Source organism: Hyperolius riggenbachi, chromosome 3 (genome assembly GCF_040937935.1).
Source record: "Hyperolius riggenbachi isolate aHypRig1 chromosome 3, aHypRig1.pri, whole genome shotgun sequence".
Classification (NCBI taxonomy): Eukaryota; Metazoa; Chordata; class Amphibia; order Anura; family Hyperoliidae; genus Hyperolius; species Hyperolius riggenbachi.
In genome coordinates this window covers 260,980,784-261,006,873 of record NC_090648.1, presented here as the reverse complement: position 1 = coordinate 261,006,873, position 26,090 = coordinate 260,980,784, and the positions used below count along the sequence as shown (strand labels likewise).

The following is a 26,090-nucleotide window of genomic DNA, read 5'->3' as shown; positions in this document are numbered from 1 at the left end:
CCTGTGGTGTCATCTCCCTTTCCTGCTTTGGAAGATTGGCAGGGAGCTTTGAGGGAGATTTGGGTCTTGGTCAAAAAAAACCTGGAAAGGGCCTTTCAGCCCCAGAAAAGACAGGCATATAAGAGACGGCCTGTAGAGTGGGAGTTTGCTCCAGGAGACATGGTGTGGGTCTCTACCAGGCATTTGACCTTAAGACAACCCTCAGCTAAGTTGGGCCCCATATTTATAGGCCCATACTCAGTGTCCAAGAAGATCAATGTCACTTATGTCATTGCATTACCCTCCAACATGAGAGGTGTAAAGTCATTCCACGTGTCGCTCTTGAAACCAGCTGTGCATGTGGATTCCTCCCCCCCCCCCCCCCTGTGATGATTGATGGTGAGCCTGAATATGAGGGTGAGCAGATTTTGGATTCCCGGTGGGTGCGCAACTCAATACAGTACCTGATGCATTGGAAGAGGCATGGGCCTGAGAAAAGGTCTTGGGTGCCAGCTTATCGTATGCATGCTGAGGAACTGAGGAAGAAGTTACATCAATTGCATCCAGAAAAGCCATGTAAATCATGTCCGGAGTCCACGCCTCCGGGGGGGGGGAACTGTAAGGAACACGGAGGAAGCAGCTGCGGGCAGTCTGGCGTCCTCCGCAGCTGCCTCCATTCCGCTGCCCAGTATGTCACCCGTGCCTCCGGGGGTCTAGCACGCCGAGGACGGGTTTGTCAGCCGCACATAGGGTTGCAGTGTCGCGTGCGCGCGCGCACAGGCAGGACCTTTATGCGGGGAGAAGGCGCGTCAGCTGACCAGAGGGTCGGCTGACGTCAGAGGTGACGTTCGCCGCTCCTCATTGGTTCAGAGGAGTGGGCATGCCTATTGGGTCTCCTCTGCTTCTTAAGCCGCTTGGCTTCACTTGCTAACTGTCTGCTGTTGCGAATGCTACGTGTTAGCACTCAGACCTTAGATAGATCCGGTGTGCTTTGATTCGGGAGGAAACCGGGGATTTCACACAAGACTAGGATTTATTATTGTTATTGATATATTGCTTGATATCCTGTGCCTGAATTACCACTATCCTCTTGCCTGACAATTTTGTACTGTATCTTCCTGTCTGTTGCCCATCCGATCTGTCTGACTACTCCACTCACCAGTGAGCCTTTGTCACTGGTGAGGTTCATTACTGATAGTACCCACCAGCTCCTTTGGTGAGGACTTCTGTACTGATAGAACCCACCAGCTCCTCTGGTGAGGGCTTCTGTACTGATAATACCCACCAGCTCCTCTGGTGAGGGCCTATGTACTGATAGTACCCACCAGCCCCTCTGGTGAGGTATTGCCAGCTATCTAGTACTACTGTTGCACCAAGCACTATTCTTTGTATACCTCCTGTGTGTGGCTACACCTGTTACACCATCTGTATTTGTTGTCACGGCAGCTTCTGATATACCAGTATTATAGGTGATTCTACAGATCACCTTATAATCAGGTATATATCTGCATTATAGGTGAAACTACAGATCACCTAATAATCAGATTCTGCCTCTTGCTGACACAGATCGTTACAATACGTCTTTGTAAAAAACAAAATGTTGTTCTGTTTCCATAAGCTCATTAGTGGAGTTGTTTCATTGTGCCTTATCTGTGGTACACACCACAACATTTCCCGGCAGATAGGCAGTTTGAATTAATCATTTCCGACAGGTCCCATCTGATTTCTGATTGATATTCTGATTACATCTGTACAAATTCCATCAGAAAAATGTTGCTCTGATGAAAAATTGCATGGTGTGTACCAGGCATTACATCAGACCGGAGCAATCTAGTAGAATGATTGGATGATCCTGCAGACTAGTGGATAATCTCCTCAGTAGACTGCGAAAAATTCTCTTTGGATCCTCAGATTGATGAATCCACTACCCTTGTAGGTGATCTACTAAGTCAAATGACTAAACTCCCTTTGGAACACTTAACATCATTGCACTCCAGCAGTTCTGGAGGTGTGTTTGGCTTTCAGGGACCTCAAAAGGGATGTTTTGCATATTCAGCTGTGATGCCCTGTGGAGCACCTCATATACTCACTCCAACCTGAATTATCACAAATACCTACTGTTTTAAGAAGGCAAATTTCTGTTTTACTAGTTCACTATAAGCAGTGTCAAGTGTCCATTTTGAAAATCAGGAATCTGTACTGTCTAAGACAACTACCACAATGTCAGTTATTAGAATGAGTGAGTATTCACATTTGAAAACATGCACAACATGTTATGAACTGATAAGGTGCTTAAGTAACCTTTTTATCAGTTCATGTTAAAATGGCAGCATTGAAAAAATACACATTTACACTGCCAGTGGCATCATCCCAGCTGAGGAGACTATATGATATATGATAAGGTAAACCAATAGCAGGGCACATTTTTCCATTGTTCACTCAGTACTACCAATTAATATTTGCTAAGACAGACAGGAAAGGAGGGTGCAGAATGCCACCATATTTGTTGGCTAAGAAGTTCTGCACTTTATATGTGATTGGCTGCTCATGTGTGTTGAGTGTCAGCCTCATCTGCCATCATATGGCCTAACAATGTGGAGGGCTCTAAATAATGGAGCTGATGTGTTGGTAATTACCCCTGGTGAACACAAATGTCAGTCTCCTTGTGTGAGCTGCTCTTCACCCTGACACCCTCCCTCCCCCTCTCCCCCTATTGTAGTACATAACCTCCACAATCTTCTACTTCATGTGCTTTGCAAAAATGTATATTTCCCTTTCAGTGTTATTATTCTACTGCATGTAATAATATTGTATATAAACCCATATACTCAACTGTCATTTACCATTATATTTTATGTCATAATTTTCCGTTTTGTTTTTAATAATATATTGCATAACAGATATTCTACTGCATTACAAAACACATGACAAAAAGGAGAAATATATATATATATATTTTTTTTTATATGTGTAATATTCAAGTAAAAATATATTTTCTTAATTTTTCTTCACTTCAAAGATAGTATGAAGTTCATATAGTATATTGAACCTTATTCAAGTTTTTTCGTTACATCATTAAGACTGATACTAGTTTTGTAATTCATAATAGTAGTTTAGAGGTCAGATTCAATGGTATTTGTTTTGATTTTTTTTTTTTTTTTTTTACAGTTGCAATGTCTCTTTTGGCTGCAGGAAATTAAGTCAACCAGAGTTTGTTGATGCAGAGCAAACATTGCAAATACCACTGGGAGAGCTGTAGATGTCAGGTGTAGGGAAGAGATCAGTCAACACAGACAAAGGAAACATCCCCTGCACATCTACTCCACCTTGCTTTTTATGCGTGCTCAATGAACAACCAGCAGCAACACTGCACACAGCATAAAAACATCCGTGTAGTCAATTTTGTTCTATGATTAACTAATTCTAAGGAAAAACTGGTGAATGTATTTAATATTTTCATCTTTTTTGTGAACGTACAATCATTAGGTTGATGTAATTAAAGCAATATACAATATAAATGCAAAATTATATATATAGGTATATATATATATATATATATATATATATATATATATATATATATATATATATATATAGTCCAGAGGTGGTCAGCAGCTCAACAGGCGGATAAACACTCTCCTGGTGGTGTGCACGCAATTGGGGGTGCCCAGTTCCCCTGAAGTACAACAAAAAGTCCAGAGACTGGACTTTTTATATATATATATATAGGTATATATATATATATATATATATATATATATATATATATATATATATTTCAGATGTTTGAAACTGTAAAATATGAAAGAAAAGAATAAGGTCAATTCTAATGTGTTTTGCACTTACAATCTTAATTTGCATATAAAATTATTGTTATGCTTTCTGTGCTGTTATTATTTATTGTATTTATTATTATTATTTATTGTATTTATAAAGCGCCAACATATTACGCAGCTGGATACCCATTGAGTTTCCTGTTTGATAAGGGGATGAGGGTCTTCATCTGATACTTAACTCTTTGATCCCCATGGTCCTTTAAAGGGGAACTTCAGCCTAAACAAACATACTGTCATCAAGTTACATTAGTTATGTTAATTAGAATAGATAGGTAATATAATCTCTTACCCACCCTGTGGGCAACAGGCAAATGTTTGTGATTCATGGGGGCTGCCATCTTTGTCATGGGGGCAGCCATCTTTTTGGTTGAAAGGAGGTGACAAGGAGCAGGAGACGCAGTTCCAACTGTCCTGTGTCCTGATTACCCCTCCCAGCTGCACACGCTAGGCTTCAAATGTCAAATTCAAAATGTAAAAAAAAAAAAATTGCACCAAAACAGCAGAACGAGAACAACAAAATCAGAAATCCCTTCATGCTTTGCACAGCATCAGGGGAAAAAAGCCTGGGCAGTTTTCTTCTGTGCATCTAAGAATGAGGCTTGTATAAGAGAAACAAAGTTCTGATGCTGTGAAATTGTTAAAGAAACACAAAGCCTTTTCAGTGCTGCTGAGTTGATCTTTAGTCCGGAGGTTCACTTTAACCTAACCCCACTACCCAGCCTAAAACTCACATCCTTCCCTGCCCTGTTTTTAACTTGGAAGTTAAGGCACCACATTTAAAATAGGCTCAAGATTTGCTGCAAGATATAGTAAAGAAATCATTTGGCAGTTTTACAAATAAATAAATAAGAGTCCTTAAAACTCACTTTTTCAGACAATCTTACACTGTAACTGAGGACATTTCGCTTTAACCTCTAATGGGTGTGACCAGTGCAAGGACTTCGAAAGCCAGAAGACCGGAAGAAAAAAGACAAAAGGGAAAACGCCAGGAGCACCTATATAGTTGCAACTTTTGTACTCTGTACCTTTAAGACAAATCCATTTGCGTTCTTTAATTTGCATTTTGTTGCACCTGCAAGAACTTTTTTAGCTATGACTAAGGAGTGATCACAAGCTCCGATACGCGTGAGCTGATATGCCTATTGTCCAGAATTGATGACTTCTTAATAAAAAATCGGACTTTGAGTGGACCTTCCCTCTTTCTACACCAATATAGTGTAGTAGTTACAGCAATTGGATAGTGGTTATAGAGTGTGCTATTTACAAAGGTAGGTTGCTAATTAGGCAGCCACCATATCAAACAGGTGAAGAATTCTGTCTCACTGAAGATTCAACCCAGGGAATTTCTTGTTGATATTTATGGTTGCTCTCCAGGATAAACAAAAAAACAAAAAACGCACACAGCCGCTAACTAAAATTACCAGGGGGCTTGCCTTGGTTCAGGGTAAACTGAGGTATGTGGGAGGAGGTGACCCAGGGAGATGAATTGTGAATAAGATAAAAAATCTTACCTCAAATGAGAAATGGAATTAAATGAGCAGGCACTCAGAGTTCACATTTCTGTCTATAAAGGCACTGTACTTTGACCTGAAGAAGCAGGTAAGACCCGTGCAACGTTGTCCCATTCCTCATTTGAGGTAAGACTTTTTATTTTATTTACAGCCCATCTCGCTGGGGCACCTCCTCCACTTGTGACTGTAATTACTATGTCTACCAATTCTGTATTATATACCAATGTCTATATTTGGTGTATATGTTACTGCCAGAACCCGAAGTATGGCCACTTCGGGTTCTGGCCGGTCAAAACTAGAAGTGGCCTGCTGATCCGGCTAGCGTGCAAAATAAGTATTCATTGTGGACTTTTGCCGGCCAGAACGCATTATGGCTAGATGTAGCCGGCCAAGTCCCGAAGTCCCTAGCAGCTCATCGCTTCCCGCTGCCTTCTACCCGCCGCCTTCTGTCTGCACTGCACCGCCTTCTGTCTGCACCACTACCCGCTGCCTTCAATCTGCTCTCCAGCTGCTCCCCAAGCAGATCAACGCCCTCCGTCACCTTCTGTCTTGTCTCTCAGGGACCCAGTAATGCCTTTCCTGCTGCTGGCTGAAGCTGCTTTCTCTGCCGCCGTCTTTCTCCGCCTTTTGTCTTCTCTCCATCTTCTCCCTGACGCCTTCTGTCTTCTCTCCATCTTCTCCCTGCTGCCTTCCTTCTCCGCATTCTGTCTTCTCTCTCAGGACCCGAGGCTGCCTTTCATACTTCCGGCTACAGCTGCTTTCCCTGCACAGAACCGTGCAGATTCTCCTCATTTAAAGAGAGTCTGAAGCGAGAATAAATCTCGCTTCAGACCTCATAAATAGCAGGGGCACGTGTGCCCCTGCTAAAACGCCGCTATAGCGCGGCTTAACGGGGGTCCCTTCACCCCCAAATCCCCCTCCGTAATGCGGGGGAGCGCTTCCTGGTTGGGGCAGGGCTAACCGCCGCAGCCCTGCCAACGCGCATCTGTCAGCGCGTATCTCCGCCTCTCCCCCGCCCCTCTCAGTCTTCCTTCACTGAGAGGGGCGGGGGAGAGGCGGCGATGCGCCGCTGACAGACGCGACTGGAGGCAGGGCTGCAGCCGTTAGCCCTGCCTCCAGGAAGCAATAAATCACGACCAAATCTGCGACCAAGTGTTGCAGTGGTCGCTTTGGGGGTGAAGGGACCCCCGTTAAGCCGCGCTATAGCGGCGGTTTAGCAGGGGCATTTATGAGCTCTGAAGCGAGATTTATTCTTGCTTCAGAGTCTCTTTAAGTGGATTTTCCACTTTCTCCAAAGAGTGTAGAGTCCCTCAGTCTACAAGTGGGTAATCAACAACCTCACAATACTGACACCAGCAGCCAATAAATAACAGTACAACTGCTATTAATCGTTAACAAGAAGGAAGTATGGTCACATTAAAGTGGACCTGAACTCTTGCACAGGACAGTAGGAAAACAGAGAGAAATGCCCCCTGTATGTATATAGAGAGTTTAGCCTGTCTAATTACCCCCATCTGTGACTAATCATAAGTGTGTATTTTATCCCATAAGTGGGGCTTGCACTCTTTTGCAGGTAAGCATTCATCTGTTTTTAAGTAGCGCTGTTCATTTCTTTGCTATGTTTTAATTTATTTCTGGTCAGCTGCTCCCACTTAACAGTTTTGCCTTTGGTGTATATGCAGAGCCTCTGTTTGGGTTCAAGGTGCGTTTGTAGTTTCTGGGGGGGGCTCAGCGGATCTCTGAGCTGAGGCCATTCAGAGGCGGCCTGGTGATGCGATAATCCCACTTTTTTGCGCAATTCTCAATTTTATTTGGTAGCGCGCCCAGGCTATGCATATGCATAGGTAGGATTTAGTTAGTGTTAGGTCCCCTCCCATGGAGGAAAGACTTCTTCGACAGTGGGAGGGACAAGTACTTAACAAGTTGCATGCAAGCTGTTAGTGGAAACTAACATCCTCCAAGTGGTAGACAGGTCATGTGTGTATGCTCAGTGTGTATTTTATCCCATAAGTGGGGCTTGCACTCTTTTGCAGGTAAGCACTCATCTGTTTTTAAGTAGCGCTGTTCATTTCTTTGCTATGTTTTAATCATAAGTTGTAATTTGATCTCTCCTCTGTGTCATCTGACTGTCACAGCAGATAAGCTCATTTGAAAGCACAGGATGTCAACACTATGTCTGCTTCCATGAAAGCAGGAAGTAGACACACAGCAGAATTATTGCAGGATTTGTATCAGCTGTAACAAAGAAATGTTTTTCTTAAACCACTTCACAACTGAGGGGTTTGACCCCTTGAGCACCAGAGCAATTTTCACCTTTCAGCGCTCCTTCCATTCATTCGTCTATAACTTTATCATTACTTATCACAATGAAATGAACTATATCTTGTTTTTTTCACCCCCAATTAGGCTTTCTTTAGGTTGGACATTATGCCAAGAATTATTTTATTCTAAATGTGTTTTAATGGGAAAATAGAAAAAAAATGTGGGAAAAAAATCATTATTTTTCAGTTTTCGCCCATTATAGTTTATAATAATGCATGCTACTGTAATTAAAACCCATGAAATTTATTTGCCCATTTGCCCCGGTTATAAAACCGTTTAAATTATGTCCCTGTCACAATGTTCGGCGCCAATATTTTATTTGGAAATAAAGGTGCATTTTTTTCAGTTTTCCGACCCCTAATTACAAGCCCATAGTTTATAAAGTAACTGTGTTATACCCTCTTGACATAAATATTTAAAAGTTCAGTCCCTTAGGTAACTATTTATGTATTTTTTTTAATTGTAATTTTTTTTTTTTAATTACAAAAAAATAAAAAAAAATTGGGAAGTGTGGGAGGTAATAAGTTAATTTTTAATGTAAAACTAATGTGTTTGTATATGAAAAATGCTTTAGGGTGATGTTTTAACAGTAACTTTTTGTTTATGCAACCTGCAAGCGTAGGAAGTACACTTGCAGGAAGTGTTATGAGGCCGGGAAACTTTTTTTTTCACAATGATCACGCTGCTTCTCATAGAAGCAGCCGATCATTGCGGGGGGGCTTAGATCAACAAACGTTTTTTTCCATTCATTGGTCTCCGAGCAAGCAGGCGGCGGCATGCACGAGCGGGGGAGCACGCGCAAGAGCGAGCGGGAGCGCGGGGAGCGGCGGGAGGTGCGGATATCTCCGTCCCTGGTGTTGACAGGGTGGAAAAAGGGACGGAGATATCCGCACCGCTGGAGGTAAAGTGGTTCAAGATTATTGCGCTGTTGTGTATCTTTCAGAGCATAAAGGAAGTTCTGAGTACCTTTCATACTGCCGGACAGGACCCGGATGTGCTGGGATTTGTGCATTTTGGACTTTGGCCAACTGACTTTGGCCATTTTGCAAACTGGCCGGCCAATGTCAGAAATTCCCAGCATTTGTGACTTTGGCCGACGTCAAATCGGCCAGTTCTAGAAATGATTGGCCACTTACCCCTTTGGCCGATTTCTGGTTTTGGCCATAACATATACAATTGTCTGTATTATTATTATGCGCCCCATGTTTGTTTCTTACTGTGTACAGCACCACAGAATATGTTGGTGCTTTATAAGAGATACAATTAAAACTACTCACCTCTATATAACATAAATGTTAACCCCTTACTTTTCACTACTCATCCAATTCAGAATTAGAATCAATTTATTTCGCCTCATGCCTGGAATTGGTTTTAGCAGCACAGGGCACCTTGAGCACTTCTTTCACAGACACACTGACAGTAGAAAAAAAGCAATATGTCATAGCAGCAGCAAAAAATCATTAACAGTGCAAGAAATAGTACCAATACAGATGCAGTGACATTGCAAAGGAAGCAAAACCAGAAGTGAAGTAAGAATATAGCCTTACTCACACCATGGGGTGCAGCAGACTAAGGAGGAGCTTCTTTGAAATCACTTCTTCCTGTTGGTCAGTTCACCTTTACGTGCTTCACCCTACTTGACTTGAAAATATGACACTTTTATCCCTTAATTCTATCCTCTCTTGACCTTCTTGCACGAACACACTCAAACTGATGATACAAAAAATACTGACCTGCGTGTCTGTTTTTGATTCAATTGGTCCATTATCTTTTTCCTAACTAAAGCATTGCTTCAGTATGATGCTGGTACCAGTTTTAACCACTTGAGGACTGCAGTGCTAAACCCCCCTAAAGACCAGGCCATTTTTTACAATTCAGACCACTGCAGCTATAACGGTTTATTGCTCGGTCGTACAACTTACCACCCAAACGAATTTTACCTCCTTTTCTTGTCACTAACACAGCTTTCTTTTAATGCTATTTGATTGCTGCTGCAATTTTTAGTTTTTATTATATTCATCAAAAAAGACAGGAATTTTGTCAAAGAAATTATATTTTGAACTTTCTGTGGTAACATTTTTCAAATAAAGTAACATTTTTATACAAGTTTTAGTCCAAATTTATTGTGCTACATGTCTTTGATAAAAAAAAATCCAATAAGTGTATATTTATTGGTTTGGATAAAAGTTATAGCGTTTACAAACTATGGTACAAAAAAGTGAATTTGCGCAGTTTTAACCACTTGCCGACCGCCCCCAGCCGATGGGCGGCGGCAAAGACTGGGCCCAAACGACCGCAATACGCCCATCGGCGGGGGCGGCATCAGCTGTGGCTGTGCGGCGATCGCGTCATCAATGACGCAATCGCCGCCGGCAATAGGCTCCGCCCACCCTACTCGGAAACCCGCCGGCCAATCAGCAGCGCCGGCGGGTTTCAAACTTGCGCGATCTGGCCAATCAGAGTGTATAATACACTTTGTTATTGTAACAAAGTGTATTATACTGGCTGCCTCCTCCGCTGATGGTCACTCGTCGTGGGACCATCAGAGAGGACAGGCAGCCAATAGATAAGTGCAGCAAAACACTCTTTGCCCCACACAGACCCCCCGATCGCCCACCCCAGCCCTCAGAACCCCCCCTGACCACCCCAGCACACCACTGCTAGCACCCCACCACCCACCTAAAAACCCATCAATCACTCCCTGTCACTATCTAGGGACGCTATCCCCTAGGGTAGGTCCCTAACTGCCCCCTAGGGTACCCTGATCACCCTCCCTACCCTCAGATCCCCCCCAGACCACCCCCCAGACCACCCCCCTGTATACTGTATACGTTTGTATACAGCTGCCTTACCCACTGATCACCTGTCTATCACCTGCTTATCACCTGCCTATCACCCCTTGTCACCACCACCTATCAGAGCAGACCCTAAACTGTCCCTTGGGGGCACCTGATCACCCACCCAGACCCTCAGATTGCCCTCAGCCCCCCCCCCTGCTGATAACCTCCCCAGTGCATTGTTTACATCTATTCTCCCCTGTAATCCCTCACTGATCTATCGTCACCCCCTGTGTCTGCCACCCACCAGATCAGGACCCAGTCTGCCCCGTGCGGACACCTAGTCAACCCCCCACACCCTCTGATCGCCCTCAGACCCCCCCCCCCTCCCCCCCCATCACCTTCCCAGTGCATTGTAATTGATTGTGCTGTAATTGCATTTGATTGTGCTGACATTCAATTTCATTGTGCTGACATTCAATTTGATTGTGCTGTAATTGTATTTGATTGTCCCGTGATTGTCCCGTGATTGGCTTTGATTGGCCTGTGATTGGCTTTGATTGGCCTGTAATTGGCCTGTGATTGGCTTTGATTGGCCTGTGATTGGCTTTGATTGTCCCGTGATTGGCTTTGATTGTCCCGTGATCGGCTTTGTCCCGCGATTGGCTTTGATTGTGCCGTGATTGGTTTGATTGGCCTGTGATTGGCTTTGATTGTCCCGTGATTGGCTTTGATTGTCCCGTGAATTGAGTGCCCTGTGATTGGCCTGCGATTGCCTTTGATTGTCCTGTGATTGTTTCTGATTGCCTCTGATTCCCCACTCACCACCACCCCCCTGTCACTATCCTAGTGATCTAAAAACAGTGATCAGTGAAAACTGTCACTTTTTTAGTATCACTAGTGTTAGCAGTTAGGCCAGTTAGCTAGGCCCCTTTGTAAGTGTCAGTTAGTGCTCAGCCCACTGCACCACAGTCACTAATTAGCGTCATCACTGTCACTAATCAACATTGGTACTATATAGTATCTGTAAGTGATCATTACTGATCGCAGTCAGATCTATTAGGGTCACTAGGATCCACAAAAAAAAACGCAGTGTTTGCCCGATCAGGCCTGATCGCTCACCTGCACTTGCGTTTAGCCCGCCCCACCACAGTGACAGAATTTTTTTTCTGATCACTGCAAAAAACACTGTACAATAGCTGTGGCACTGTAAACCTCAGTTTTGATTTATTTTTTTTATCAAAACTCAGTGACCACAGCTTTCTACCTCTCAAATACTCCCTAAATTTAGCAGCCCACCATGGCAAGAAAGGGGTATTCCGATGATGAGGTTCTCAGGTACATGGCCCAGTCGGATGAGGACGATTGGGACGCCTCATTCGACGAATCTTCCGGGTCAGAGTTTGAACCTGAATTGAGCAGTGGCTCACTGACCGATAGTGATGACGAGGTTGAGGTCCCGGCTAAAGCCAGGCGTACCACACCCCATGTTGTTGGACCGCAGGTGGCGCAGGATCAGCCTCAAGGGCAGCAGAGTGGTGTTCGTGCTGGGCTGAGATTTCATGGTGGGGCAGGCACCAGCAGCACAACATCTCCTGGACCTAGCACCAGTACTTCCGTAAACCCTGGTGAAGTGGCGAGCACCAGCATGGAAGTTGAAACTGGTTCGGTGGCACGTGCAGTAAGATCCCAGTCGCAGCCACCAAGAAGACGGGCCCGTACTACCCCTAATTTACCAGAGGTGCTGGCAAACCCAAATTGGCAATCCCCTGATTCCGCCGCACCCGTACTTCCCCCTTTCACCGCCCAGTCTGGAGTCCAGGTGGAGACAGATAATCTAGGATCGGCCCTAGACTTTTTCTATCTGTTCTTCACCCAGGATCTCTTGGACTTAATTGTGGCAGAGACCAACCGTAAGGCCACACAATATATAACCGCCAATCCGGAAAAGTTCCTTGCCCAGCCTTTTCGGTGGAAACCAGTCCAAGTTTCCGAAATGAAAATTTTTTTGGGCCTTCTCCTTCACACGGGACTAGTAAAGCATAATGTGTTGCGGTCTTATTGGTCTACGGACCCAGCACATCATGTTCCCCTGTACTCTGCTGCCATGTCCAGGACACGATTTGAGAACATCCTGCGCTTCCTGCACTTCAATGACAACGAAACCTGTCATCAAAGTGACCACCCTGCTTTTGACCGGCTCCACAAAATTCGACCCCTCATAGACCACCTGTCATCCAGATTTGCAGATGCTTATACCCCTGACCAGGACATCTGCGTAGACGAGTCCCTCATACGCTTTACCGGGCGCCTTCGCATCAAACAGTACATCCCAAACAAGCGCGCCCGGTATGGGGTGAAACTGTATAAGCTCTGTGAAAGGGCCACAGGCTATACATCTTATTTTAGGGTCTATGAGGGAAAAGACTCAAAATTGGAGCCGGTCGGATGCCCTGACTACCTGGGGAGCAGTGGAAAGGTTGTGTGAGACTTGGTGTCACCCTTGTTCCAGAAGGGGTACCATCTTTTTGTGGACAATTATTACACAAGTGTGGCCCTCTTTCAGCACTTAAAAATAGAAAAAATCCGATGCTGTGGCACCGTGCGGCCTAGTCGCCGGGGCTTCCCCCAATGGCTCATTACCACCAGACTTCAACGGGGGCAGAGGGCCGCCTTGTGTGCTGACGACCTGCTCGCGGTGAAATGGAAGGACAAGAGGGAGGTTTACTTCCTGTCCACCATTCACGCAGACACGACAGTTGAAATTCAACGGCGAACTGAGGTCATTGAAAAACCCCTTGTCGTCCACGAGTATAATACTAACATGGGAGGGGTGGACTTCAATGACCAGAGGTTAGCGCCCTATTCAGTTGCCCGAAAAACAAGACGCTGGTATAAAAAAGTGTCTTTTTACCTCATTCAATTGGCAATTTACAACAGCTTTGTTCTCTACAGTAAGGCTGGGAGAACTGGCTCGTTTATTCAATTTAATAAACAGATCGTGATGGAACTCCTGTATCCAGGAGGTGCCGTGGCCCAACCCCAAGATGCAACTAGCCGGCTGCATGGAAGGCATTACGCCTATCCAATTCCGACTACCCCAGGTCAACGAATCCGAAGAAAACGCTGTCGTGTCTGCAGCAGGGCTGGAATAAGGCGTGACATCCACTGTTTATTGTCCCACCTGTCCTGACCAGCCTGGCCTATGCCTAGGGGAGTGTTTTGAGAGGTACCACGAGCAGGTACACTATTAGAGAGTAGGGAACTCCAGACACAGCGGTAGGCACACAAGGGTCTCTCAGTGCTATTTCACACTGCTGCGATGCGTTAGGGCAAAATGCCTAGCAAAAGTCACACTTTGCGGTCCCCCCCTACGCCGGAAGTGCTTGACTTAACGCTAGTGCATGCCTACGTTACTGCGTGGCTTCTGTGGCAATATCGATCGGCCCGGAAGTCATGTTAGTCTATGGCGACGCAGTTCATTACTAGGCCGAATGCTACTCTTGTGGTATTGCCTGAAGGTCTGTTTTGGACGATACGGTGCGGCGGGCTCGACCCACCGGATATGTCAGTATGCAGTGTGAAACCAAACATCGGGTTTCCAGAGACCCTAATACACAGGGCTGCCAGAAACCTCTCCTTTCACTTGGGACAAATTGCGTAATGTATTTCGCCACAACTCTGTGCGATTTGCACTTCGCACATTGTTCCATGGGGGAGGAGAGGTTTGTCCTCGGGAGGTAAGTTAAAAAAAAACAAAAAACAGGTAAGCAAAGAAGTTAATGTTTGGTTTGCAATGTTAAGTTTTTTATTAAAAAAGTTCAAAGGTTATTAATGTTAATGAAGTAATTGCTTTGCTGCTTGCTTGTTTTTTGGGTTTTTTTTTCTCTTTTTCCATCCAATAACCTTCCAGGTGGACCGAGCGAACGACTAACCAGCTGCAGTACTGATGGTGCATCCTGACAGAACGTTGCACGTCTGTCAGCTTACACACAAGTCGGTGCATGCAGCGCTGCAGGACGAGATTTCTCCTCCGCAGTCAAAAAGATACGTTTGCCGAGGCATATGGGCCGAGGAGTGGTGTTGGGGATTCATATGCTTTGGCAAACACTTTGTATCAAAAAAGAACTCTGGCAATGATTTGTTCATCCACATCGATTGGTGTGAATGGATAAATCAGGTTTGCCAGGGCATACGAGCTGGTGGGTTTGGATTTTTGGGGCGGCAGCTCCTATGTCCTGGCAGACGCCTTCCCCTCCTTTTTGTATTGTTTTGTCTTTTTTTCTTCTCTCTTTTTTTCTATCCAGACCAACCAATCAGCTGCAGCACTGATGGTGCATCCTGACAGAACATTGCGCGTCTGTCAGCTTACACACAAGTCGGTGCATGTAGCGCTGCAGGACGAGATTTCTCCTCCGCAGTCAAAAAGATATGTTTGCCGAGGCATATGGGCCGAGGAGTGGTGTTGGGGATTCATATGCTTTGGCAAACACTTTGTATCAAAAAAGAACTCTGGCAATGATTTGTTCATCCACATCGATCAGTGTGAATGGATAAATCAGGTTTGCCAGGGCATACGAGCTGGTGGGTTTGGATTTTTGGGGCGGCAGCTCCTATGTCCTGGCAGATGCCTTCCTCCTCTTTTTTTTTTTCAAAATTTTTTGGCAGATATTTTTTCATCCACATTGATTGATTGTTTGACGTTCATTTTTCCTTTCAGCCCACAGTGCATTACCCTTATGCCCAATATAAGGAGTATAGCAGAAACTCCTAATACTGGCCATACATGTAATGATTGCAGAGACCCTAAAATGCCAGGACAGACCCCACGAATGATGCCATTTTGGAAAGAGGACACCCCAAAGTATTCCGTGAGGTGCATGGTGAGTTCATAGAATGTTTTATTTTTTGTCACAAGTTAGCAGAAATTGTGGTTTTGTGTTTTTGTTTTTTTTCACAAAATGTCATTTTCCGCTAACTTGTGACAAAAAATAAAATTTTCTATGAACTCACCATGGCCCTCATGGAATACCTTAGCGTGTATTCTTTCCAAAATGGGGTCATTTGTGGGGTTTGTTAACTGTCCTGGCAAGTGGGCGGGGTGCTAAATTTTGAGCACCCCTGTAAAGCCTAAAGGTACTCATTGGACTCTGGGCCCCTTAGCGCAGTTAGGGTGCAAAAAAGTGCCACACATGTGGTATCGCCGTACTCGGGAGAAGTAGTATAATGTGTTTTGGGGTGTATTTTTACACATACCTATGCTGGGTGGGAGAAATACCTCTGTAAATGACAATCTTTTGATTTTTTTACACACAATTGTCCATTTACAGAGTTATTTCTCCCACCCAGCATGGGTATGTGTAAAAATACAACCCAAAACACATTGTACTACTTCTCCCGAGTACGGCGATACCACATGTGTGGCACTTTTTTGCACCCTAACTGCGCTAAAGGGCCCAAAGTCCAATGAGTACCTTTAGGATTTCACAGGTCATTTTGCGGAATTTGATTTCCAGACTACTCCTCACGGTTTAGGGCCCCTAAAATGCCAGGGCAGTATAGGAACCCCACAAATGACCCCATTTTAGAAAGAAGACACCCTAAGGTATTCAGTTAGGAGTATGGGGAGTTCATAGAAGATTTTATTTTTTTGTCACAAGTTAGCGGAAATTGATTTTAATTGTTTTTTTCCACAAAGTGTCATGTTCCGCTAACTTGTGACAAAAAATAAAATCTTCCATGAACTCACCATACTCCTAACGGAATACCTTGGGGTGTCTTCTTTCTAAAATGGGGTCATTTGTGGGGTTCCTATACTGCCCTGGCATTTTAGGGGCCCTAAACCGTGAGGAGTAGTCTGAAAATCAAATTCCGCAAAATGACCTGTGAAATCCTAAAGGTACTCATTGGACTTTGGGCCCTTTAGCGCAGTTAGGGTGCAAAAAAGTGCCACACATGTGGTATTGTCGTACTCGGGAGAAGTAGTATAATGTGTTTTGTGGTGTATTTTTACACATACCCATGCTGGGTGGGAGAAATACCTCTGTAAATGACAATCTTTTGATTTTTTTACACACGATTGTCCATTTACAGAGTTATTTCTCCCACCCAGCATGGGTATGTGTAAAAATACACCCCAAAACACATTATACTACTTCTCCCGAGTACGGCAATACCACATGTGTGGCACTTTTTTGCACCCTAACTGCGCTAAAGGGCCCAAAGTCCAATGAGTACCTTTAGGATTTCAAAGGTCATTTTGCGGAATTTGATTTCCAGACTACTCCTCACGGTTTAGGGCCCCTAAAATGCCAGGGCAGTATAGGAACCCCACAAATGACCCCATTTTAGAAAGAAGACACCCCAAGGTATTCAGTTAGGAGTATGGGGAGTTCATAGAAGATTTTATTTTTTTGTCACAAGTTAGCGGAAATTGATTTTAATTGTTTTTTTCCACAAAGTGTCATGTTCCGCTAACTTGTGACAAAAAATAAAATCTTCTATGAACTCACCATACTCCTAACGGAATACCTTGGGGTGTCTTCTTTCTAAAATGGGGTCATTTGTGGGGTTCCTATACTGCCCTGGCATTTTAGGGGCCCTAAACCGTGAGGAGTAGTCTTGAAACCAAATGTCGCAAAATGACCTGTGAAATCCTAAAGGTACTCATTGGACTTTGGGCCCTTTAGCGCAGTTAGGGTGCAAAAAAGTGCCACACATGTGGTATCGCCGTACTCGGGAGAAGTAGTATAATGTGTTTTGTGGTGTATTTTTACACATACCCATGCTGGGTGGGAGAAATAACTCTGTAAATGGACAATTGTGTGTAAAAAAATGAAAAAATTGTCATTTACAGAGATATTTCTCCCACCCAGCATGGGTATGTGTAAAAATACACCCCAAAACACATTATACTACTTCTACTGAGTACGGCAATACCACATGTGTGGCACTTTTTTGCAGCCTAACTGCGCTAAGGGGTCCAAAGTCCAATGAGCACCTTTAGGCTTTACAGGGGTGCTTACAATTTAGCACCCCCAAAATGTCAGGACAGTAAACACACCCCACAAATGACCCCATTTTGAAAAGTAGACACTTCAAGGTATTCAGAGAGGGGCATGGTGAGTCCGTGGCAGATTTCATTTTTTTTTGTCGCAAGTTAGAAGAAATGGAAACTTTTTTTTTTTATTTTTTTTGTCACAAAATGTCATTTTCCGCTTACTTGTGACAAAAAATAATATCTTCTATGAACTCACTATGCCTCTCAGTGAATACTTTGGGATGTCTTCTTTTCAAAATGGGGTCATTTGGGGGGTATTTATACTATCCTGGAATTCTAGCCCCTCATGAAACATGACAGGGGGTCAGAAAAGTCATAGATGCTTGAAAATGGGAAAATTCACTTTTTGCACCATAGTTTGTAAACGCTATAACTTTTACCCAAACCAATAAATATACACTGAATGGGTTTTTTTTTATCCAAAACATGTTTGTCCACATTTTTCGCGCTGCATGTATACAGAAATTTTACTTTATTTGAAAAATGTCAGCACAGAAAGTTAAAAAAATCATTTTTTTGCCAAAATTCATGTCTTTTTTGATGAATATAATAAAAAGTAAAAATCGCAGGAGCAATCAAATAGCACCAAAAGAAAGCTGTATTAGTGACAAGAAAAGGAGGTAAAATTCATTTAGGTGGTAGGTTGTATGACCGAGCAATAAACCGTGAAATCTGCAGTGGTCTGAATGGAGAAAAAGGCTCTGGTCCTTAAGGGGCGAAAAGACTGTGGTCCTCAAGTGGTTAAGCAGCTCTGACTTTTCTGAGCACCTTTCATGTTTCTTGAGGTGCTAGAATGCCAGGATAGTATAAATACCCCCCCCCCCCAAATTACCCCATTTTGGAAAGAAGACACCCCGAGGTATTTGCCGAGGGGCATGGTGAGTTCATAACAGATTTTATTTTTTGTCACAAGTTAGCAGAAAATGACACTCTGTGACAATTAAAAAAAAAAAAGTTTCAATTTCTGCTAACTTGTGACCAAAATAACAGACTCACCATGCCCCTCAGTGAATACCTTGGGGTGTCTATTTTCCAAAATTGGGTCACTTGTGGGGTACTTATACTGCCCTGGCATTTGGGGGGGGGGCTAAATTGTGAGTACCCCTGTAAAGCCTAATGGTGCTCATTGGACTTTGGGCCCTTTTGCGCAGCTAGGCAGCAAAAACGAGTGTCACGCATGTGGTATTGCCGTACTCAGGAGAAGTAGTATAATGTGTTTTGGGGTGTCTTTTCACACATACCCATGCTGGGTGGGAGAAATATCTCTGTAAATGACCACTTTTTCCATTTTTTTACACTAAATTGTCCATTTACAGAGATATTTCTCCCACCCAGAATGGGTATGTGTGAAAAGACACCCCAAAACACACTATACTACCGGTACTTCTCCTGAGTACGGCGATACCACATGTGTGACACTTTTTTGCAGCCTAGCTGTGCAAAGGGGCCCACAGTCTAATGAGTACCTTTAGGATTTCACAGGTCATTTTGAGGCATTTGGTTTCCAGACTACTCCTTACAGTCTAGGGCCCCTAAAATGCCAGGGAAGTATAGGAACCCCACAAGTGATCCCATTTTGAAAAGAAGACACCCCAAGGTATTCTGTAAGGGGTATGATGAGTTCATAGAAGATTTTATTTTTTGATACAAGTTAGTGGAAATTAATTTTTTTAGTTTTTTCCCGAGTACGGCGATACCACACGTGTGACCCTTTTTTGCAGCCCAGATGTGCAAAGGGGCCCAAAGTCCAATGAGTACCTTCAGGATTTCACAGGTCAATTTTACTCATTTGGTTTCCAGACTACTCCTCACGGTTTAGGGCCCCTAAAATGCCAGGGCAGTATAGGAACCCCACAAGTGACCCCATTTTGGAAAAAATACACCCAAGGTATTCCGTGAGGGGTATGGTGAGTTCATAAAAGATTTTATTTTTTGTCACAAGTTAGTGGAAATTGATTTTTTTTTTGTCATTTTCATTTTCCACTAACTTGTGACAAAAAATAAAATCTTCTATGAACTCACCATACCCCTCATGGAATACTTTGGGGTGTCTTCTTTCCAGAATGGGGTCACTTGTGGGGTTCCTATACTGCCCTGGCATTTTAGGGGCCCTAAACCGTGAGGAGTAGTATGGGGGAAAAAAAAAGTAAAATTGACCTGTGAAATCCTAAAGGTATGCATTGGACTTTGGGCCCCTTTGCACAGCTAGGCTGCAAATAAGTGTCACACGTGGTATCGCCGTACTCAGAAGAAGTAGTATAATGTATTTTGGGGTGTCTTTTCACACATACCCATGCTGGGTGGGAGAAATATCTCTGTAACTGACACATTTTTCCATTTTTTATACTAAGTTGTCCATTTACAGAGATATTTCTCCCACCCAGCATGGGCATGTGTAAAAATACACCCCAAAACACATTATGCTACTTCTCCTGAGTACGGAGATATCACATGTGTGACACTTTTTGCAGCCTAGCTGTGCAAAGGGGCCCAAAGTCCAATGAGTACCTTAAAGAGAGTCTGAAGCGAGAATAGATCTCGCTTCAGACCTCATAGCTAGCAGGGGCATGCGTGCCCCTGCTAAAACGCCGCTATAGCGCGGCTTAACGGGGGTCCCTGTCCCCCCAAACCCCCTCCGTGCAGCGGGGGAGCGCTTCCTGGTTGGGGCAGGGCTAACCGCGGCAGCCCTGCCCCATGCGCATCTGTCAGACGCGTATCTCCGCCTCTCCCCCGCCCCTCTCAGTCTTCCTTCACTGAGAGGGGCGGGGGAGAGGCGGCGATGCCCGTCTGATAGACGCGCTGGGAGGCAGGGCTGCAGCCGTTAGCCCTGCCTCCAGGAAGAAGATTACCAGCGACCATTTTACGACCAACTTTTGCGGGGGGTGGGTTGGGGGTGAAGGGACCCCCGTTAAGCCGCGGGATAGCGGCGTTTTAGCAGGGGCACACGTGCCCCTGCTATATATAAGACCTGAAGCGAGATTTAGTCTCGCTTCAGTGTCTCTTTAAGGATTTCACAGGTCAATTTTAGTTATTTGGTTTCCAGACTACTCCTCACGGTTTAGGGCCCCTAAAATGCTAGGGCAGTATAGGAACCCCACAAGTGACCCCATTTTGAAAAGAAGACACCCCAAGGTAATCTGTGAGGGGTATGGTGAGTTCATAGAAGGTTTTACTTTTTGTCACTACTCACTTACTACTCCTAAGAATGGCAATACCACATATGTGACACTTTTTTGCAGGCTAGCTGCGCAAAGTTGCCCAAAGTCCAATGAGCACCTTTAGGCTTTACAGGGGTGCTCACAGTTTAGGCCCCACCAAACAATGCCAGGACAGTAAAAACATGCTTGCCAAAGCATAGGAACACCGCTCCTCAGCTCGTATGCCTCGGCAAACGAATCTCACTGCGGAGGTGAAATCTCGTCCTGCAGCGCTGCATGCACCGACTTGTGTGTAATCTGACAGACGCGCAATGCTTCTGTCAGGATGCACCATCAGTGCTGCAGCTGGTTGGTCGATCAGTCGTTCGCTCGGTCCACCTGGAAGGGTAAAGGATGGAAAAAGAGAGAGCGAGAGAAAAAAAAAAGCATACAAAAAAAAAAAAACCAAGCAAGCAGCAATGCAAGAAATTCATTAACATTAACTTTAACTTTCATAAACTTTATTAAACCTTTTGAACCAAACAATAACGTTTGGAAATTTTAACTTTTTTGCTTAACTGGTTTTTTTTTTGGTTTTTTTACTTACCTACCGAGGACAAACTTCTCCTTCCCCATGGAACAGTGTAGAAAGCGCAAATTGCACAGAGATATGGCGCAGTACACTATGCACTTTGTCCCAAGTGGAAGAAGAGGTTTCTGGCAGCCCTGTGTATTTGGGTCTCTCCAAAGCTGATGTGTGGTTTCACACTGCATATTGGCGTATGCGGTGGGTCGTGCCTGCCGCACAGCATCGCCAAAAACAGACCTTCAGGGAATACTTCGTTAGTGCATGGTATTCCCTGTCTGGCATTAGGCCAAGTAATCTTTGCGTCGCCATCCGGCCGACGCAAATTGCCGCAGGAGCTGCGCAGTAGCGTAGGTATGCAATAGCGTTAAGTCAAAAACTTCCGGCATAGTGGGGACCGCAAAGTGGAACTTTCGCTAGGCAATTTGCCGCAACGCATCGCGCCAGTGTGAACGAGCCTTGAGAGACCTTTGTGTGCCTACTCTGTGTCTCGCGTTCCCTACTCTAATAGCGTACCTGCTCATGGTAGTTCTTGAAACACTCCCCTACGCATAGGGCAGGCTGGTCAGGACAGTAGAGACAATAAAAAGTGGTGTCACGCTTTATTCCAGCCCTGCTGCAGACACAACAACATTTTTTTGGGGAACGGTGAGATGGGGTACCTGGAAAGACATATGGGTAATGTCTTTCATGTAGCCGGCTAACTACATTTTGGGGATGGGCCACGGCTCCTTCTGGATACAAGAGTTCCGAAACGATCTCTTCCTGAAATTTAAAGGGAACCAGAGATGGCCAGCAAGGGAAAATGAAAAAAGCTTATATACATACCTGGGGTTTCTTCCAGCCCCATAAGCCTGGATCGCTCCCACGTCGCCATCCTCCGCTTCCTGTATCGGCAGTACCGGGTCCCGTCACTTCCGGCAGACGTGGCCAATTGTCCGCATGAACAGGGGCTCCCTCCATACCCTTACGCATGCAGCTGAGCAGTAGGGCGCCGCACGCGTACGGGTATGGAGGGAGCACCTGTGATGCAGACAAATGGATTGCTGCCGCCGACTGGCCGAAACTTCGGGACCCGGTACCGGCGGAAAAAGGAAGCGGTGGACGGTGGCGTGGGAGCGATCCGTGCGTATGGGGCTGGAGGAAGCCCCAGGCATGTATAATACCTTTCCTTACGTCATCTATGGTTCTCTTTAAGGATGGATCCTTTAGTTGACCCAGCCATACTGTAGAGAACAAAACTGTTGTACATTGCCAACTGAATCAAATAAAGACACTTTCTTATACCAGCGCCTGGTTCTGCAGGAAACCAAATAGGGAGCCAACATCTGGTCATTGAAGTCCACCCCTCCCATGTTAAGGTTATATTCGTGGACGGCAAGGGGTTTTTCAACAACCTCAGTTGCTCGTTGAATTTGGACTGTCGTGTCTGCGTGAATGGTGGACAGAAGGTAAACATCCCTCTTGTCCTTCCATTTCACCACGAGCAGGTTTTCATTAAACAAGGCAGCTCTCTCCCCCTGTGCAAGTCGGGTACTAGTGAGCCATTGGGGGAAGCCCCAGCGACTAGGCAGCACGGTGCCACAGCAGTGAATTCCGACTATCTGTAAATGCTGATAGAGGGCCACGCTTGTGTAGTAATTGTCCACGTAAAGATGGTACCCCTTCTGGAACAAGGGGGACACCAAGTCCCAAACAATTTTGCCACTGCTCACCAGGTAGTCAGGGCATCCGACCGGCTCCAATTTTGTGTGTCCCTCATAGACCCTAAAGCGATATGTATAGCCGGTGGCCCTTTCACAGAGCTTATACAGCTTGCCCCCATACCGGGCGTGCTTGCTTGGGATGTACTGCTTAATGCCAAGGCGCCCGATAAAATGTTCAAGGGACTCGTCTATGCAGATGTTCTGTTCAGGGGTGTAAGCATCTGCAAATTTGGATGACAGGTGGTCTATGAGGGGCCAAATTTTGTGGAGCCGGTCATAGTCAGGGTGGTCTCTTTTATGACAGGTTGTATTTTTATTGAAGTGCAGGAAGCGCAGGATGTCCTAAAAACGTGCCCTGGACATGGCAGCAGAGTACATGGGCATGAGATGTATTGGGTGCGTAGACCAATAGGACCGCAATACATTTTTTTAGTGAGACCCATGTTGAGGAGAAGGCCCAAAAAGATTTTAAATTCGGAAACTGTGACTGGTTTCCACCAAAACGGCTGGGCATGGAAGCTGCTCGGATTGGCGATGATAAATTGTGTGGCCTTACGGTTGGTCTCTGCCACGACTAAGACATAGAGATCCTAGGTGAAGATCAGATGATCCTAGATGATCTGTCTCCACCTGGACTCCAGACTGGGCGGTGAAAGGGGGCACTATGGGTGCGGTGGAACCAGGGGGTTGCCAATCGGGATTTGCCAGCACCTCTGGGAGTGTATGGGTTCTACGGGCCCATGTTCCTGGTGGCTGCGACCGGGGTCTTACTGCACGTGCCACCGAACCAGTTTCAACTGCCATGCTGGTGCTCGCCACTTCACCAGGGTCTACTGCCCTTGAGGTTGATCCTGCGCCACCTGCGGTCCACTGACATGGGGTCGGGTACGCCTGGCGCTAGCAGGGACCCCGACCTCGTCATCATCGCTATCGATCAGAGAGCCACTGCTATCTACAGGTTCGCATTCTGAGCTGGATGATTTGTCGGATGAGAAGTCCGAATCACTCTCACCTGAATCAGCCAGAATCATGTAGGCCTCTTGCAGGGAATACCCCTTTCTTGCCCTTTTGGGATGCTAAATTTAGGAGGTATTCCTCTGAGACTACCCAGGAAAGAGAGCACACCTACCTAGTAAAAAGGAGTGCTTGTGAACTAAAAAGCTGCGGTCGCTCAGTTTTGATTAAAAAAAAAATCAAAACTGATCTTTAGAGCGCCGCAGCTATTGTGTTGTGTTTTTGCAGTGAACAGAAAAAAAATATTTCTGCCACTGCGGTGGGGCGGGCTGAATGCAAGTGCGGCCGAATGATCAGGCCTGATCGGGCAAACACTGCGTTTTTAGTGGAGCCTACTCTAAGGTGACCTTAACGCACTTATATAGATCTGACTGCGATCAGTACTGATCACTTACAGATACTATATGGTGACAATACTGATTAGCGACAGTGATGCCGCTAATCAGCGACTAATTCGTGACTGCAGTGTAGTGGGCTCTCAGAAAGCAGACATTTGTTCCGTTCTGCAGCACAGCTGAAAGTGTCTATGGGGATTTGAGTTGGGTCCCCCAAAGTAGACTAGTGCCTTATTATTTTGTTTTACAAAACGTTGTTTTTTCTACCTATATAATTTGTTTGGCTAACACGGTACAGAAACTTTTTTGCTACAGTAACAATACCGAAACTCTACTACTAATAACAGGTGATAGTAGAATATTAGTAAAATGACCAATATTTTACTATCCTCAATATCTCACCCCAGGGCCAGTTTTACCATAAGGCATTGTAGGCACGTGCCTAGATGCGTCTCATGATGGAAAGGGGGGTCAATCTCCTCACTGAGCGCCTCCCTCCCTCCTTCCCTATTCAGAGTCCTGTTGAGAGTGTAAATGAGGGGTTACTCACCCAGCTCTCAGCATTACACCAAGATTTCCCTTTAGTCAGGGGCATCTTTCGCTATTTAATACTGAGGTTCCTCTAGCTACCTAATACTTGGGGGAACCTCTGGCTACTTAATATTGAAGATAGCTCTGGCTACCTAATACTAAGTGGCATCTGTAGCTACCTATGACAGGCAAGGGAAGTAAGGCAGAGAAGACAGCTGGGACAGCCAGCACAATTGCGGTGCGGTTTGGTGGGGGTTTGTAGGTTCATAGAGGGCGAAGTCTAAGGTCCCAGGACATGTGTGTCTATAGGCTTCTGTGATGTAAATCCACGCCTGTCTCACCCCCAAATTAACATTCTGTTCTTTTTGTACACCCTTGGAAGGTGAGCAGCCTCCTCCCTATATTGTCTTCTGAAAATAAATTGTGATAACCCACGTAATTATTATTATTATTATTTATTTATATAGCGCCAACATCTTCCGTAGCACTGTACATAGTACAAACAAATAATGGGGAACAAATATACATAAGAAATACAAGACACTGTACAGTCATGACATTGAATAGAATAAATACAGATACATACATACTTGATGTGTTGTTGGTACATGTACATATGTAAAAATTACAGCAGTATGAGAAACACTAGGAGGAGGTCCCTGCCCTAATAATGATACTTTTATTTATTTGTTTCTTTTTTTAATCCAGTGTTTTCATTTCCCATTTTAGACTTTTATCTATGTAATGCTGAACACACAAAGAAACAACTAAATGCATACATAATCCTCAAATGTCAAATATCGTTTGATAGCTTAATTTTCTTAATGTTAGTATATGTGATTGGCATTATAAACCAATGTGTGAATACAGACACACAGAACACATACAGTATATCAGCTCAGCAGTTACAGCTACAGTCAATGAGCAATAAATGAGATTGATTGAAGAGACATTAGGCTTCTGTAGGTAGGCGACATCCTCAGCTGTACCACGGCTTCTGATGCACTTCCAAACAAAGACTCCACTATTCAAACATCTCAGTTGAACTGTTCTGCGTTTAAAGACATTAATGATTCTATACAATAAACATAGCTGCTGATCGCGGTTCGCGAATATCTCCTGCGCTGGCTGCTTGGGTGTTGTGACAGGTTAGCTATCAGCGAGCACATCTATAGGGATGCCGGGATGTTTGTTATAGCCCTTTACCATTCACCTTTTCTGCTTTCCCTCCCAGAGCTGTGGACATCGCACACCAATCAGCTTGCAGGGGTGTGCCTCGCTCCCGCTGCTAACATG

The 26,090-nt window shown here is 44.8% G+C and overlaps 1 protein-coding gene across 2 annotated transcripts in view; it reads left to right on the top strand.

The window, feature by feature from the left end:
- The window catches only part of RELN (reelin), a 736,759-nt gene that overhangs the window by 124,578 nt on the left and 586,091 nt on the right, over positions 1–26,090 (top strand). The gene's annotated exons all lie outside the window — the stretch shown is intronic.